The 12,596-nt window shown below is 36.4% G+C and overlaps 2 pseudogenes; one reads left to right on the top strand and one right to left on the bottom strand.

Moving 5' to 3' along the window:
* Window positions 1-34: 34 nt before the first annotated feature.
* Window positions 35-1,907, bottom strand: LOC113506152 (annotated as a pseudogene).
* Window positions 1,908-3,056: 1,149 nt separating this feature from the next.
* On the top strand, window positions 3,057-12,423 carry LOC113506157 (annotated as a pseudogene).
* The last annotated feature ends 173 nt before the right edge of the window (window positions 12,424-12,596 follow it).

Here is a 12,596-nt window from a genome sequence, read left to right as displayed (position 1 = left end):
CAATTGTTTTTATTCTTTGGTATTTCATCCTTTGTCAGCAGTATGAGCCGACATGGGCAATGAAGTGTGATTGCCCATAGATTGCTGCACTGCCGGTCGCCAGTACCACCAATTATACCATACTGAAAAAAAATAACATTTTAAAAATAACTCCTAAACCCATCAACCTTGCTAGGTATGTGAATAATGTTATGAGGAGTTCTCTTCTTCTTCTTATGTATAAAAATGAATTGCTGTTCATTAGTCTCGCTAAAACACGAGAATGGCTGAAGCTATTTGGTCTTGAAATATTCGTACCAGTCCAAGGAAGGTTTAAACAGTGAAAATATAGAAAAATTGCGGAAAAGAAGAAAAAATACTACGCGGGTGAAACCGCCGAAAACAGTTAGTAAATAATAAAAAAAATATCTGATGGGCTATATATAAAACCTTCAGTTTTTTTTCTATATTTTCTGACTTTGCTCTATTAGTCAGGCAGTTAACTTAAATCTCAAAATAAATACTTACATAAATAAGTCTCCTTTAATTCAAGTTTGAGTGATTTACATTGATGCTTGCATTCTTCAGCTGGTACCAAATTGATCTCCCTAGACCCACTTAATGCCAGTAGGAATGAGAAACTGCATTCAGTATCTGGTATATTAAAAGTCTGCTGACTACTATCAACTATGATAAATCGTTCAGTACTTTGTCCAAACTTTGGCACAACTTTAGGTCTAGGGATGATTTGTCGAAGCAGCTTTGCCACATTCATATTATTGAATTTCCTGGAAAACAAAGACTGTTAAAAATTCATTTTACCCGATATTAGGACAAAAATAGGCCACAGAAATAGATACTTTACCAAATATAAAAATTCTTGTCATCTATTCTCTGGTTAAATAAATCATCTGGACTTATATAATATTTATTATTTGTTAAAATTTTAGGAGATTCTTTATCAAATATATTTTTATTTTTTGTGTACATTTTCTTCAGGGCTTCCATATTTATAACTTGTTGTTCAGTCTGCAACAGTATGATATTACATTAACTGATATAAGTTTATTTTTATAATTATTTAAAAAAATTGTATTTCTAAAAGTTACCTCATAAATAAAGGGTGCTGTTTGTTGTTGATTAACAGGGATGGGGTCATTTACTTCCCTGATATTGTTGACTGTACTGCAAGGCCAACAGTCCATGTCTACCACAGCAAAGTAGGGGTTTTGAATTAAACATGTTTCGTGATAATACTCTGAAAGTAGGAATATTGGTTCTATTTTATATGGTAGCTGTGGCATGAAATTGAAAAAAAAAAAACCATATCCAACTTGAAAAGAAATGTTTGCGTAGAAATTTTATATTGGTAGACTGGTAGTAAAGCCGCTACGTAGAATAAATATAATACAGCGGTCTGTATGAATTTGTCAAAAAATATTCAAACTTTTTCTCACTCACCTGTCAAAGATGGGAATAAAGATATAAACGGAATGGATAGTCTTCTCAAGAGCTTTAAACCAGGATAAATATACTCTTGAAGATTGCATACTATACTACTGTAGACAGCCTTAGAATAATATAAAGTGTACAATACAATAAAAACACCTAGAAGTATGAGAAAGTATTTGAAATAGAACGGCGAGTATTGTTTTCTGGCCGGCCATTATTTTCCAGTGTTTTAAGAGTTGGAAGTACATCAGTTTGAATTCTTCTTCACTCATACCCGCGTCAATACACTGTTTCTTGAGATTCTTAATAGAATCTGAATACTCTTGTAATACTTCTTGATTAGACATGATGTATGAATGTTTGTACTTATCCAAGATTTGGTTCAAGTCATATTGACTAACATTCCACGTATGGAGTTTTAATTAATGCGAATCTTTCACTGAAAATTGTTAGTAAACAAACCAGCGTGCACCAGCTCAACAAACATCAGCTGTTAGCTGTCAAATCATATCATGTCACTGTCAATCATAGAATCATAGATTCTACAATAAACTTCAAAAATGTGAGTTCAAGATTTACAGACTATAAAATATTTTGTGTTTCAGCGTCTGTCAAAAATTATAACAATGCAGATAACGTTTTGGTTTTAAAATGATTTGTAAGTAATATAGGATAAATACAATACAATCCAATGTATAAAAATATGAGATCCCTTACAACTATGCTGTAGCAATGCAATTTGTATTTACTTATTACAACTTTAACTATAGATGGATACTAACTACTAGTACCTACATATACCAATGTGCCAATCGTTGTACCTATGTCTATTACCTATACACGTTACTGAGGTTACCTATTACATAAACAGTATTGACTGGAACCTAATCGGTTGAAGACACAAGATAATGTTCGATTTTAAAACCTTCATCCATGCTAAATGATTACTCATGATTGTTATCGGCACGCAATGTTGAGCATTGGCCTCTTTATTCTTTTCCTATTTGTCTCTTTTTGAAGCCGTTTAATACTAACAACATCATTTAGATGCGAAATATTAATTAGATTTTGAATTAAATATAGTTAGCACGGCAGTATTGAGACGGGCTTTTTTAGAGTGATAACCGATATTCGGAGTAATCCCCGAGCGAATGTAAGTGCCGGTACATAACACATCTGTAGCTTCATTGCTAATACAAAATAAATATAACATACACAAGAATCTATGTCACTGTAAATTTTAATAGCAAGGCCTGACATTGATCAATATTTAATTGTCTGGTAAAGAAGTCAAGGACTGCATTCAGCTACCTGCATAGATGTAGAAACAAAAAACACGTTAAATATCTAGTAGAATACGAACTGCGCTGCAATAAAGAACATACACAATGTATATAGATTGCTTTACCTACATTGCACGTGTTGATAATATCAATCGTGCACTTGAATTCGCACGGTAGCCGCTTGATTGGATGCGTGCGTAATAAAGAAATTATGAAAATATTTATGTACAGCCAACAAACACGTTACAATTAAACAGTAATTCCAAATCACCTTAACGCAACGATTTCAAATTAATGAATAATTACCATCCTCATTAATCAGTTGAAAAAAATAATAACAATTAGAAACTAATATTGGTTTCTTTCACCAAGACGATAAGATAAGACAAAGTAACTACGTGTTGGGGCCTTTTGATAACACGGCTGATGTATAGAATGCTGTCAATACGACGATATGCTCTCTTACGACTACAAGTTTTAAAATAAACAACATATATTTTTTTAATTTCAAAACATTGTGCGGTTACAGTCAGTGGTGTTATAAAGCGGTTGCGCTGAATCATGTGATTGAACAAGTGTCGCGTTCTGTGTGAATATATATGGATAATATCATTATACTTCGGAAAATGCAGGAAAAGAGAAGACTAGATGGAATTTGATGCTAGAGCGCATGGCGCGACGTGGCGCTGGCCTCTCCTACTGTCCGTCGTGTTCTTGAACGTGCGTATGCCCAAATTATATTAAATTTAAATAGAAATCTTGCATAATTCCACATTATTCCCACAAAGATTTACTTCCACAAATTTAGATGTGAAATTCCTTAAATATTCTTGAGAGTGAGTTAAGTCGTATCTGGTCCGAAATACAGATGTTTTGATACACCCATGAATTGGTATCAATGCCACTGTGACGTCACACAATATCGGCAGTGTGAGAAAACACTCGCGCTACAAATGCACAGGTGAATGATAACGTGCCTATTGCGTGATTTATTTGTCACGTCAAAAAGAGTAGATTAAATTCCATTAAACCAAAAAACGTAGCTTAAAAAAATATAACGTTATAGATTTTGCAAATTTTTGGTTTCCTGACTATATTTATGTGGGATATTGTAATTTAAGTAATCGGAACGCAACGGATGAAGGAGAGGGAAGTATGTGTGCGAGAAGGACGGAAGGCTAATGGCGAAAAAGTGTGGAACGACGACGGACGATACGGTGTTTAAAATAAGAAAGTGTGATTCGAATGTAAAAATAAAACAATTCAAAAGTGACCTACGCATTTATTATTGCCATAAATCCCACAAAATTGGGGGCTCGTCCGGGATTGGCAATAATTACGACGAACGACGACGGATACCGGCACGTGGCGAACGGCGGCCGACGATTCAAACCTCATCTACGACTTTTATGACGGTTAAGGCGAAGGAGGGCTGAAGCAAGCTAAGATGACTACGAAGCCGATAAAAGAGGAACCACATACGGGATTAAGCTCGACGTTGTATCTTACCACGGAACTTATACCTAAATTCACCGGTCAAGACAAAACCTATTCAGTGTCTCGATGGATACAAGACGTCGAAGAGAATGGTGAAATATGCGGATGGACACCGCTTCAACAGCTACTGATGGCACGGAGATCTCTAGCAGGCACCGCACAACTCTGGATACAAGCTGAACGCCCTCACAAAACATGGGAGGAACTCAAGACGGCCCTGAGTAAGGAATTTCCCGACACCGTCGACATCAAGACCATACACGAACTCATGAGTCAGCGAAAGAAAAGACGTGACGAGAGTTGCATCGACTATATGATGGTCATGAAGGAATTAGGAAAGCGAGGAAAATTTCCTGATTACGTGGCTATAAAATACATTGTTGACGGCATTGTCGACCATGAGACACATAAAATAATGCTGTACGGAGTAACAACGTATCCAGACCTAAAAGAGAAGCTCAAAATCTACGAAAACATTAAAGAAAAACTGAAGTTGGAACATAGAAGTGCCTTTAGAAGTGAAAAGCGCAGTATCATTCAGCAAAAGTCTAAGAAATGTTATAATTGTGGCGATGGCAATCATTTATCAGGAGACTGTCCGCAGAAGACACAAGGTCCAAAATGCTTTCACTGCAACGAATATGGTCATATTTCACCGATGTGCCCGCATAGAAAAAACATGGCGGTGGGCGGCCGCAAGGAAGATATGAGTACAAATTCAAATTCATCAAAATGGCGCACTTTTGGCGATAGAAGAAATAATCATGGCGGCGGCGGGCGCATCGGCAAGTGGAAGTGGTGAACGAGTGAACAAACAAGCAATGTTCGGTCACAACGAGGAAGTAGAAATGTCAAACTCAAAGATGACAGGTGACAGCCAAGACAGCAAATGTCAAATTGAATATGACATCTACGATGTAAACAAACAGTCGCTACAAGAAAAACCTCTGAAAATAGTCGAATTATGTGGAAAAGAGGCAAGTGCGCTTATAGATTCGGGCAGTGACGTGAATTTAGTGTCCTCGGAATTTTGTGCTAACGTTTCTAAATCCACGAACAATAGTATAACGCTCACTGGACTCGGTCTCGCTAAAGTGAAGTCGGTAGGTTGTATAACAACAAATGTGGTTATTGACGGTGCGAACTACGACGATGTGTTATTCTACGTTGTGCCTAAAGACTGTATGCCTTTTGATGTAATCATAGGTCACGAATTTCTTAAAAATGTTGTAACAGTTATGAAAGGTTGTGATGTGTGGATGAAACCTGTGGAATGGGTGAGCAAAATTCATTGTTTCAGTTGCAGTGTTGATGTTGGTCATGTAACTAACACTAACCTAAAGAAGAAGTTGTCCAAATGGTTGAGAACTATCAACCAAATCAAATTAAAGAAGCTCCTATCCAGCTGAAAATAATTGTGAAAGATGATGTACCTGTAGTGCAGCGCCCACGACGCATATCCTTAAAGGAGCAAGCAGTAGTTGAGGAGCAAGTGTCGGAGTGGCTTGAGCAAGGCATTGTAAGAGTAAGTTATTCTGAATATGCCAGTCCCTTAGTTCTTGTTCGCAAAAAAGATGGTGCTATAAGGGTGTGTGTAGACTATAGAAAATTAAATAGTAAAATTGTAAAGGATGAGTTCCCCTACCTATTATTGAGGATTATATTGACAAGTTGGCTGAGGCAAAAGTATTTAGTGTATTGGATTTAAAAAATGGTTTTTTCCATTTGAATGTCAGTAGTGAGTCAATCAAGTACACTGCATTTGTTACACACCACGGGCAGTTTGAGTTCCTGAAGGCTCCATTTGGCTTATCTGTTTCCCCGAACTATTTCATGAGATTTGTGACCATAATCTTCAGAGAATTGATATCCAAAGGTGTTGTACTAATATTCGTCGACGATATCCTTGTTCCAGCTAAAGACGAACAGGAAGCAGTGGACAGCTTAAGAGAAGTTTTAAGGGTAGCATCTGAGTATGGCTTACAAATAAATTGGAAGAAAGCACATCTTATATGTCGGAGCATAACTTATTTAGGCCATACAATTGAGAATGGACAAGTAAGGCCTGCCAGTGACAAGATTGACGCTGTTACAAAATTTCCAGAACCAAAAACAGTTAAGCAATTGCAAAGTTTTATAGGGTTAGCATCATATTTCCGGAAGTATATACAGAATTTTGCATCTATAGCACGACCACTTACAGATTTATTAAAGAAAGATGTTAATTTTGAGTTTAATGATAACCAACGACGTGCGTTCAACTGTTTGAAGGAATGTCTGACTACCAAACCAGTTTTAAGGATATTCAATCCAAGATTTGAAACAGAAATGCATACAGATGCCTCACGTTTGGCTTATGCCGCTATTCTTATGCAGCGTTCTGACGATGATGGTGGACTACATCCAGTGTACTATATGAGCCGTAAAACAAGCGAAGCAGAAAAGAAGTACACCAGTTATGAATTGGAAAGTCTGGCCATTATAGAAGGCGTGAAAAAATTTAGACATTACTTGTATGGTTTGAAATTTAAAATTGTAACCGATTGCCAAGCATTTCAGATGACACTTAAGAAAAAAGATTTGTGTACAAGAGTCGCAAGATGGGCATTACTTCTACAGGAGTTTGACTTTGTAGTTGAACATCGGCCGGGAACTAGGATGAAGCATACTGATGCATTAAGCCGAAACCCTTACGTAGCAGTGGTTACTCTGCATGACGAAATCAGACAAGCACAACAGACAGATGATGGTATAAAAGCTATATTAGAGATATTACAAGAAAGAAGCTATGGTGATTATTATATTGATAATGGATTGTTGTACAAAGGAGTGGAAAAGCATCTAGTGATACCAAAGTCTATGGAAAATGAAATCATAAGAAGAGCTCATGCAAATGGACACTTTTCAAAGAAAAAGATGACTGAATTAATAAGTAAAGATTATTTTATTAAGAACCTAGATAAGAAAATTGAAGATTTCATTACCAGTTGTATTCCATGTTTATTAGCCACGCGTAAGGAGGGAAAACAGGAAGGTTTTCTGCAACCAATCGAAAAGGAAGAATCACCATTACACACACTTCATTTGGATCACATTGGTCCCATGACAGAGACGAAGAAGCAGTACAACCATATTCTTACAATTGTAGACGCATTTACGAAGTTCACTTGGATTTTTCCCACTAAGAGCACCACCAGTAAAGAAACAATTGAAAAGTTGAAAATTCACCAGCAACATTTTGGCAATCCTACTAGATTTATAACTGATCGAGGAACAGCTTATACGAGTAATGAGTTTCAAGAGTATTGTAAAGATGAAAACATACAGCACATCAAAATTACAACTGGGATACCTAGAGGAAATGGTCAGGTTGAAAGAGTTCATCGTACTATAATCTCTGTACTTACAAAATTGTGTATAGAAAACCCTTCGCTTTGGTACAGGCATGTAAGTAGATTACAGCGAGCTCTAAATAGTACTTTTCAGCGAAGCATAAATTCAACACCCTATCAACTATTGATTGGGACTAAAATGAGAATGAAAGAAGATATTGAGATCTATGACTTGCTTTTGGAAGAAGGAAGAGAAAGCTATTCAGAGGAGAGAGAAAAACTCAGAGAAAAAGCTAAGGAACAGATTCTACAGGTCCAGGAAGAGAATATAAGAAATTTCAATAGAAAAAGAAAAGAAAGCATGAAGTACAAAGAAGGAGATTTGGTGGCAATAAAACGCACGCAATTTGGAACTGGAATGAAAATAAAAGCCAAATATCTAGGACCCTATAAAGTTATAAAAGTGAAGAGGAATGACAGATATGAAGTGAAAAAAGCTGGATCCTAATACGGAAGGACCTGGTGCAACCTCTAGTTCAGCTGATTGCATGAAGTTGTGGCCAGATGTCAACCCCAAAACCTAAAGCATAAGAGTTGATTTATAATTTTTGTTTTTTTTTTGGTTTGTGTGAGAGTTTTATTCCATTGTTAACTTAGTTTATTGATTTGGTTGTAAATCTGTTGTACTACAATGTTACTCTTGTTTATTACCAATAAGTGATCTGTATTTGTTCATATGGTGTAATTTTGTTACCTCACAAAATTACTAGTTTGTTGTATAAACTTAAGCTTGTTTAAGTAAAGAATTGTTACTTGGTCTTGTAAATTCGATTTAAGTTAAATAATATATAAGATTAATGAATGCATGTGGTGAATGTTTGAGAGCATGTCTGAGGACAGACATGGATCAGGAATGGCCGATTGTGGGATATTGTAATTTAAGTAATCGGAACGCAACGGATGAAGGAGAGGGAAGTATGTGTGCGAGAAGGACGGAAGGCTAATGGCGAAAAAGTGTGGAACGACGACGGACGATACGGTGTTTAAAATAAGAAAGTGTGATTCGAATGTAAAAATAAAACAATTCAAAAGTGACCTACGCATTTATTATTGCCATAAATCCCACATTTATGATAATGTAGAGACCTTCAGAGACAAAGGCAATCTTAACTTTTCAAAGTCAACCATTTATTGAGTTCATGATAAGCGAACTACTTCTAGTTTGCTATAGCAGTGTTTACCGTTTAAATCTGATGTAATGCGACTTTATTGCTATTCAATACGAATACATAAGTAATTATGTATATGTATATTAATTATTCTAATTAAATAAGTCTACGGTTAAAATAAAAATTTTTATTCTATTGCCTTTTGTTAGATATCTACTGTATCTAATTTTAACTTTATTTTTCCTTGAAACAATAAGAAATCTCGACAAACAACAAATCAATTTACTTTTAAGATACGTATGTCTAAATATTTAATTGGAATTTATTTAAGTGTCCAAGTTCTTTTTTTTCGATAAATAATGCCTACATAGGCAGGTAGGTACATACTTTGAGTGTTTCTAATTAAACGATTTATAATGAGATTTAAATTGAGCCTATGACGAAATTAATGACAATGACATAATTAGTGTAATCAAATAGCGCCAGTTTGATATTTGTACAAGGTATAAAGCATAAAATCCCCATATGTTTATAGGCCCAAATGGCACACCCTATGTAACACCTACCAAATTGCTTTACTAGCCTCAACTTATCTCTCCGCATGACCGACGGGGTCTGTTTCCATGCAATGATTACTTGATGACAACATGATCATAAATAATCATCTTCTATACTTTATTGACTTTGTCTGTGAATAGCGTCACGCGTAATTTATCAAGGCACTGATAAATCAAACAGTATCTACCAGAATGCTAAATGTCTACATAATATTTAAAGGATTAGGATTGATTACAAATATCGCGAGGATTTAGCACGTGCTTTGATCAAAACAATACTCGAGGGGCCTAATATTATTGCAGTAAGTTGTGAAAGAGAGACCACTCTACGCCTTGCTGCGCGCTGTCACGCTTGCACGTCTGCACTTTAAGAGGTGGTCGTAATATCTCAGTTAGTGGGCTAGTATACGTCTAAAGTTAGTATGTATGTTTTAAATTATGTGATTCCTGTGTACCATGTCATCGGCCTAACTACGACGGCTTTACAATTTAATAATGATTTCAAACGTTACTTCGAATAAGGTACCTAGGTATTTGAATCGCACTTGAATCATACACAGTAGTCATTAAACAATTTCGGCAGGCCGGTTTTGTTTCTAACCCTACTTCAAAAATTGGGAAGTTCTCAATTGGACTGTATTTTCGTAGAAATTTTTAGTCACTTTAGTTAATATTATCGTAACCAACCAGCGCAGTAGTGACTCAGTCTTCGTTTTTATCTTTGCGTAAACTACTATAGCATCATATTCTAGATTGTAAATGACAATGAGACGTTTCGTGGTTACAAATTTGCTCATTGCATTTAGCTGGTACGGAATTTTCCTTCCTTCAGCAAAAACGTCGTGATAACGTATTAATACCTTCTTTTACTTATTTTCAGATCAGCTTACCAAGTCTCGTGTACGCTTATGGAGTAATATTGGTGCATTTAGAGGAACTACAAGTACCCATATGGCTTGGTTTATCGACTCCAACAATTTACGTACTCGTCTACAATCTAACACGTAAGTTCCTTTTCCTAAAGTACCTAATGACGTTATTCTGACACTGAAAACAGTTACTTATAGTTATTACCTTTACATAATCCTTTTAAAATTATTTTCCAGAATGTTGGTGCAGGGAGGCAGCCGATTCTTGGGGAGGCAGTGTTGGCTACCGTGTCATGGCCACAGTTGGGCTTATGATGGTGGTGGCTAGTCTACTCATATGCGCTTTCATACCCTTCCACGTACAGCCTTTTGTCTACGGGATATTAGGAGGTAATCAAATCTTAAATTTTTGAAAATGTTGAGATTTTGTTTGTGTTAACAAAATATGCCTAATGCATCTGTTTTTCAGGCTTGGGGTCGTCGATTATATCAGCTCAAGTAGACGCAGTAGTATTTGATACATACGACTCCCGATTGGGAATAATTCGAGGAGTATGTTTCGCTGGTCAGGCAGTTGGCCAGTCAATATTCCCTCATATAATAACGGCACTAATAGACGGTTACGGATATTCGTTTTCATACATAGTGCTTGGAGGAATAATGCTTCAAACGTTACCTGCAATCATGTTGCTTCGAGTCGATGAGAGTGTTAGCCGACCAATTTCTTTCTCAAGATACAGCGACTTGTCCAAAACATACGCGGTATTCAGTAACGAAGGCATGGATAAAAATTACTATACGACTGAATTACAATTACATGACATGAGCAAGAAATGTTGGCAAAGTCCTTCAGATGATAACTTACACAGGGATCCAGAGCATGGAGGTGACTACGAGTACGATGGAGACATGGCTACTATTACACCACCACCAAGTCCAGAAGAAAAGAGGAGAAATATATTTGGTGTGGAAATATTACCAGAAATACCAGAGGAAAGTGAAGAGAGTGATGTAGAAGAGTATGCAAAAGATGTAGACAATAGTAAGAATAAAAAGCGGCTTAGTGTCGCTATTAAGAGACTGAGTACATTAGGCGATAGTTTTGACGATTGTATTAGCAAACAGAAAAGACGTGACTCGGAATCGGACCTAGAAGGTTCCGAACAAAGAGAGTATAGTGAAGTGGAAGTAACGTACGAGAATATATCGCCAGTTACAGATATTCAGCGAGAAAAGATATTCAATTCATTTAGTTTTCGATGCCAGTCCGCCTACGCTAGTATGAAAAGGAGAATATGGATGCCGTCATATAGAGTTTATACAATTAGAAGGAGATTCACATATTTAATGTACAACATTAACGACACGTTTGTAAAACCCTTGACGAGGTCATTGTCAAGTTGGAAGTTCTATCCATCGTTAATGCTATATTTCTCTAGACTAAGCTTGACGTCAGTTGCTATGGTTTCACTGACTAAAATCGCGTCAGAAATGCACCCAAGATATCGATGTCAGATTCGAACTTCCTGATGACTTTGTATGGATTTACTTGGATATGCTTCTTGCTGAGTACCCCGTGGCTAGCACAAACGCCGAAGAGAAACTTCAAATATGTTGCACTGGCTGGTTTAGTCGTCTCTGCTGTAGGATGTTTTGGTAAGTTTGATAATATTGTCCTTATATGTTCGCTTATTTACTATTTACTACGCCTCACGAAGTTTTCTTTTTGCCGCTACCTATCTTCCATAGTATTAAACTGCTGTTGGCTTTAACAGAACACTACAAAACAATATAAATTTAAGCTTGGAAAATCCAATAACGTACCTTCTTGCACTCAAAATACTTTGTGGCACTTGACTGACCTTTGATGTTGTTGCAGTTCTGGCAGAAGCCGACAACCACGACTCGTTCTCCATCGGGTGCGTCATAGCCGGCTTTGGGTACGGCGCTATATCTTGCTGTTGGGAGACAGCAGTACAAGACTTCGTCGGCACTAGAAAATGGCCGAAGTTCCACAGCAGTCTGGAAACGATCTCGGGTACTTTATTAGCAATATTTGTAGTAGGAATATCATTCATCGTTGATCAAGAAAGAGGTTTGCAGTTCGCCATGTTAATTTTAGGAATCATACTATCAGGAATCACTTTAGTGTGGTTCCTAATATGTATCACTTACTTATACCTTACTAAATTAAGAACAATGAGAATAGGTAAGCCTTGGGCAACGTAATAATTCTTCTGTATATAGCTTAATTTTGAGTTTGTGCTAATTTCTATTTAAACTACAAAAAGTGGAACAAAACATACAGATTATTAATAACTGTATACACAAACACGAGTGTCTCGTGTACAACATGAGTAGGAATAATATTTTAAATTATATTTTGCAATTTAACTTCACCTTGTTTCATTTGATTCCTAACGTGACTAATTTGTATTGAAGCTGTTACAATGTAATT

Source organism: Trichoplusia ni, assembly GCF_003590095.1.
Source record: "Trichoplusia ni isolate ovarian cell line Hi5 chromosome 2 unlocalized genomic scaffold, tn1 tig00000603_group1, whole genome shotgun sequence".
In the NCBI taxonomy this organism is placed as follows: domain Eukaryota; kingdom Metazoa; phylum Arthropoda; class Insecta; order Lepidoptera; family Noctuidae; genus Trichoplusia; species Trichoplusia ni.
Note: the sequence above shows the minus strand (reverse complement) of the source record. Positions and strands in the feature narration are given on the sequence as shown.